General features: G+C 42.1%; 2 pseudogenes; both read left to right on the plus strand.

Moving 5' to 3' along the window:
* The first annotated feature begins 4,853 nt into the window (after positions 1-4,853).
* LOC112425604 (U7 small nuclear RNA) lies at positions 4,854-4,921 on the plus strand (annotated as a pseudogene).
* A 437-nt stretch (positions 4,922-5,358) lies between these two features.
* Positions 5,359-5,402, plus strand: LOC112425603 (U7 small nuclear RNA; annotated as a pseudogene).
* The last annotated feature ends 895 nt before the right edge of the window (positions 5,403-6,297 follow it).

The raw sequence follows: 6,297 nt of genomic DNA on the forward strand, positions 1-6,297 counted from the left end.
CAGGGCAGTTGGTGCCTGCTCTGCGTTCTGCCGCGCCAGGCTGCTTACTTCTGCAGGACTTATTTCCCTTAAGAGGTCAAACTGAAGAAGCAGGGGAAGGAATTAGTTTCTTATCCAGAGGCTGGCTTTGTTAGGGCACTGGCTGGGAGGAATAGAACCTCTGCTAGGTCCACAAGCTGTTCCCCCTCTCGGAGAGTGACAGCGTCCCTCAACCCTGAACCAGAGGAGGAAAGAGCCCAAATCATGGGCTGCTAGGTCAGGGGGAGAGAACCAAGCAGGCTGACCACTATGCAAGGCCATTCCCGGGAGAAACTGTTTTCTAATTTGGACCAAATTCTAAATTTTTATTTTTATTTTTGAGATGGAGTCTCGCTCTTATTGCTCAGGCTGGAGTGCAATGGCGTGGTCTCGGCTCACCACAACCTCCGCCTCCCGGGTTCAAGCGATTCTCCTGCCCCAGCCTCCCAAGTAGCTGGGATTATAGGCATATGCCATCATGCCCAGCTAATTTTTTCTATTTTTAGTAGAGACAGGGTTTCTCCATGTTGGTCAGGCTGGTCTCAAACTTCCGATCTCAGGTGATCCGCCCACCTTGGCCTCCCAAAGTGCTGGGATTAGCCACTGTGTCTGGCCCAAATTCTGAATTTATTACATAATGAACTAACCATCAAGGTCAAATGTGACACATACAGAAAAAGAGTTTGACAATCATTACACACAAAGGACAAGCATGGAGGCTGACTTTTGCATTTCATTATAAAGTCAGAGAGAAGCCTAAAGGGCCTGGAGGCTCTCCCCGTCCAATTTCATCAGTCCTTCCCTCTGGTCCTTCAGATCACACCCCTGCTCCAGCACCTGTTATAGCTCCTGACTCAGTAAAGCAACTTCCGACCTCACTTTTCTCATTATCTTTTGTTTACCAGGTAGGAAAAGTGATTTCATGGTCACATTCTCTAAGGATTGGATTAGAGACCACATCCTTTGGTTTGCATTTCCCTAGAAATAACCTAGAAAGGGAACACACAGCACAAAAGCGTAGTAATTAATAAAATGATATGTTGCTGTTCACAGTTAAAGCTTAACCACAACAATAAAGCTCATTGGTTTAGACATACGGTTTGAGTATACTTGGCCATTGAGACACCCAAGAGTCAGTTGGGGAGATGACTTCTCTTTTCCGTACAAGTCTGTTAAGCCCACTTCTATGGTGTTCAACCCTCAGAGGAAGAAGGCTTGGGTGCCCAGTCTAGAAAGCTGATTGTGAGCAAATGATTTTTTAGCTCTAAACAAGATGCTAAACAGTTGTGTAAATGGTGCTTTAAGGTGGCTCACACCTGTAATTCTAGTGCTTTGGAAAGCCTAGGTTCCTGGGAGGATCACTCTAGGACAGGAGTTCAAGGCTACAGTGAGCTGTGATCTTGCCACTGCACTCCAGCCTGCACAACAGAATGAGACCCTGTCTGTATTTAAACAAAAACAAAAACAAACAAACACAAAGATATCCACCCCTTCCTACTTCCCCCACCAAACCTCAAAAACAAGCATATTGAATCTTTATAGAAACCATGTGACAGATACTTAGTTGTCTGTTAGTTGTCTGTCCCAACACCCATTCTGTTTCTTTCTTTCTTTCTTTCTTTTTTTTTTTTTGAGACAAGGTCTCACTCTGTGGCCCAGGCTGCTGGAGTGCAGTGGCACAATCTTGACTCACTGCAATATCCACCTCCCAAGTTCAAGCAATTCTTCTGACTCAGCCTCCTGAGTAGCTGGGACTACAAACGTGCACCACTATGCCTGGCTAACTTCTGTATTTTTAGTAGAGATGGGGTTTCTGCCTCAGCCTCCTGAGTAGCTGGGACTACAAATGTGCACCACTATGCCTGGCTAACTTTTGTATTTTTAGTAGAGATGGGGTTTTGCCATCTCTGCTAAAGGCTGGTCTCAAACTCCTGGCCTTAAGTAATCCGCCTGCCTTGGCCTCCCAAAATGCTGGGATTACAGGCCTCAGCCACCATGCCCGGCCCATTCTGATTTTTTAGTAATAGAATACTTGATCATTAGTTGGGCACAGGTCTCCTGTAAGAAAGATTACATTTCCTGGCTTCTCTTGCAGCTAGGTAAGGCCATGTGACTACCTTCTGGAAAAGGAGATGTAAAATTATTTACCAATAACTTTAAACAATGAAGAAAATAGGGTTAATTTACAGGAAATTAGGACTGTAGAAACTACAAACTTGTAGCTTCTGGGGAAAGTTATATAGATGTGGGTTCCAATAACTTGAGAAAACATTGCTTTTTCCTCCTTGTGTATTCAGTAATAATGATGCTGCCACAATTACTGCTGTTTGCACATTTAGTGATGAAAACTTTGGTGACAGCCTCAACTATGCTGACTGTCCTTTGATTTGAGGCCAAAGCCACTTTGGCAGTGCAAGGTATCATTTCATAGCTTGCACAGGAATTACTAGGACATTCAATTGTCAGCTGGGGCTTGACCCAGGTTTTGTGAAGCTAAGAGTTTATACAATTTTGGAAACTCTTAAAAATAAAAAGACTGGATGGAGGAAGTCATAGGGAGTTATTGTTTAATGGGTGCAGAGTTTCAGTTACAGAAGATGAAAAAGTTCTGGAGATGGATGGCAGTGATGGTTGCAAAACAGTGAGAATGTACTTCATACCACTGAACTGCATACCTAAAATGGTTAAAATGGTACATTTTATGTTGTATATATTTCACCACAGTGAAAAGATGCTAGAACTTAACAAATAAAATTAAAACACCCACGAAAGTATGATACAAAATTGCTAGAGGTCCTCCTAGGGCCTCATAAGGCCCATATGAATTAGAGGCCCTGAAGCTTTAAGTTTTATTATCTTTGTGGTAAGTCTGTCCCATTTAAATCTATGTCACTATTTAAAACACTTTATTATTACATAAGCAGTGCAAAGCTTTGTAGAATATTGGAAAATACAGCAAGGTTTCTGTTGTTGTTGTTTTGAGATGGAGTCTTGCTCCGTCATCCAGGCTGGAGTGCAATGGAGCGATCTTGGCTCATTGCAACCTCCGCCTCCCAGGTTCAAGTGATTCTCCTGCCTCAACCTCCAGAGTAGCTGGGCTTGCAGGCACCCACCAACATGCCTGGCTAATTTTTGTATTTTTAGTAGAGACGGGGTTTCACCATATTGGTCAGGCTGTTCTTGAACTCCTGACCTCAAGAAATCCATGCACGTTGTCCTTCCAAAGTGCTGGGATTACAGGCGTGAGCCACCATGGCCAGCAATACAGCAAGTTTTTAATAAAACTCAGCATAGTCCTGCCTCCTGGAGAACATCACTATAACTCTGTGTGTGTGTGTGTGTGTGTGTGTGTGTGTGTGTGTGTGTGTGTGTATAAAACCAAAATGAGATCATACTTTAAATATTGTTTTATAACTTTTTAATAACCTGGTTCATTTAGTTGACACTCTCTTTAACAACCTGATTCATTTAGTTGACACTCTCTGCCTTTGTTTTTCCCTATATTTTCATCTTACCTAATTTTCAGGCCACATTATACTTTTTCCAATTAACCAAAATTATTACTACAGTTGGCTTATCCAAATCAGTACCCAATCCAGGACCAAGCATGTTCCCTTAGCTTATTTAATTTAGTATATTCCCCTTTTTAGGACACTTATTAGTGAGAGCAGTTGAGTGAGTTGTCCCACACCATGTCCTACCTTCTAGGTTTGTCTGGTTGCTTCCATGGGGTGATGTTTAGTTTGACTCTCTAGCTACTTATTTCCTGTGAAATAGAAGCTCTATCTAAAGGGTTAGTGGATTCAAGGTAAACACTTTTTAAAAAAATTAAAATAGTCACTATTTCTTAGTAAAGCTCTATCACAGGATCTCTGTAAGATGCTACCCTCCTCTCCCAAAGCATGCCAGGAGGAAAGTACACATGACAACTGCATATCAAAAGAATAATGATCCCAGGAAGTAGAAGAAAATATTTGACAAGACTCTTCTCTGTACTCTCAAGGAAATTAAATATAATAGGGACCCTCTGAACAAAAATGTAGAGATACCAAAATAAGATGAAATTAAGACCAAAAGAGGTAAGTGAAGAAACAAGAAAAACCAGGCCGGGTGCTGTGGCTCATGCCTGTAATCCCGGCACTTTGGGAGGCCGAGGTGGGTGGATCACCTGAGATTGGGAGTTCAAGACCAGCCTGACCAACATGGAGAAACCCCGTCTCTACTAAAAATACAAAATTAGCTGGGAGTGGTGGCACATAGGTGTTGTCCCAGCTACTCGGGAGGCTGAGGCAGGAGAATCACTTGAACCCAGGAGGCGGAGGTTGTGGTGAGCCAATATCACGCCATTGCGCTCCAGCCTGGGCAACAAGACCAAAACTCCATCTCAAAAAATATAAATAAATAAATAAAACTAAAAAAAAAAAAAAGAAAAGAAAAGAAAAAAAGAAACAAGAAAAACTCACTAAAGATCTGGAAGTCATATTAGAAGCCATAAGAAGTAGAGCTGGCATGACAGAAAACTGAGTCAGCGACATGGATGACAGGTTTGAGAATATGACACAGTAAAGCTGGGGAGAGAGATGAACTGACTAGGGAGAAATGAGAGACATAGAAAATAGTTATGTTGATCCAACATGCAGATTGAGTCCTAGGGAATAAATGAAATTCAAAAAAGTAAGAAAAAACATAAAAAGAAACAGTCATTTCTGAAACAAACAAACAAAAGTCCTGATTTAGCAAAAGAACTGAATTTACTATATTGCAGGTAAAGTGAGCAAAGAAGCCACTGGCTCTTATGAAGTTCCTAAATCTTAGGGATAAAGAATGCATTAACTAAGTGTTACCGCTCTTTTAGAATTTGTCTAGCAGGGCTGGTTATGGTGGCTTACACCTGTAATCCGAGCACCTTGGGAGACTGAGGCGGGCAGATCACTTGAGACCAGTTTGAGAGCAGCCTGGCCGGCCAACATGACAAAACCCTATCTCTACAAACAATACAAAAATTAGCCAGGTGTGGTGGCAGGCACCTGCAGTCCCAGCTACTCAGGAGATTGAGGCAGGAGAATTGCTTGAACCCGGGAAATGGAGGCGGGAGGATCATGAGGTTAGAAGTTCGAGACCAGCCTGGCCAACATGGTGAAACCCCGTCTCTACTAAATATACTGAAAATTAGCTGGGCGTGGTGGCGCACGCCTGTAATCCCAGCTACTCGGGAGGCTGAGGCAAGAGAATCACTTGAACGCGGGAGGTGGAGGTTGCAGTGAGCCGAGATCACGCCATTGCACTCCAGCTTGGGTGACAGGGCAAGACTCTGTCTCAAAAAAAAAAAAAAAAAAAAAGAGAATTTCTCTAGCAGGTTTTCTGGTTTCCACCGGAAAACCCCATATTAAAAACAAACAAACAAACAAAAAAATTATGCTTCAAACATCCAGAAAGAAGACGCAGACAGTCTACCCAGGGGATAAAAGGAGACTGGCCTCAGACCTCTTTCCAGCAATTTTAGATGGCATAGGACAATGAAACAATGGAGAAAGAATGTTGAGAAGAAAAGTATGTGACCCCATGATTCTATAAATGGCTTAAAATTCATTCAAATATAGCAAAAATAATCTCAAAACACTAAGCACACCAAAATAAATCCATAAGCTGGTTCTTTGAAAAAAATTAGTTGGACTACTAAACATTTTACTTTGTAAAAACATGGACATAAAACATGAACTAAGAAAACATTAGGGGAGATATACCTAATGTAAATGATGAGTTAATGGGTACAGCACACCAACATGGCTCATGTATACATATGTAACAAACCTGCACGTTGTGCACATGTACCCTAGAACTTAAAGTATAATTAAAAAAAAAAAGAAAGAAAACATAAGTACGTGCAAATGAAGGGGAGGTACAGGCTTCTGGGTGAAGGTAGTGGCATGAAGCTATACTACTTAAGATGTAGTCCAGGTAATCAAATACCCCAAACTATTGTGACTTAAAATAGAATTTTGATTTTCTCTTACATAATAGTTCAAAGGTCAGCAATCCAGAATGGATACAGTATCTCTGCCCTTCTCAACATGTGGCTTTCAGCTCTGGGTCCTAAGGTGGCTGCTCCAGCTCCTGCCATTATGTCTGCATCCTGGCCAGTGAGAAGTGGGAAAAGAAAGGGGAGTTTACACTCATTCCTTTTAAGGCTATGACCTGAAAATGGCATAATCACTTTTGCTCACATCCCATTGGTCGGAATTCAGACACAGGGCCACACCCAGATACAAGGGAAGCTGG

Source organism: Macaca nemestrina, chromosome 4 (genome assembly GCF_043159975.1).
Source record: "Macaca nemestrina isolate mMacNem1 chromosome 4, mMacNem.hap1, whole genome shotgun sequence".
Classification (NCBI taxonomy): domain Eukaryota; kingdom Metazoa; phylum Chordata; class Mammalia; order Primates; family Cercopithecidae; genus Macaca; species Macaca nemestrina.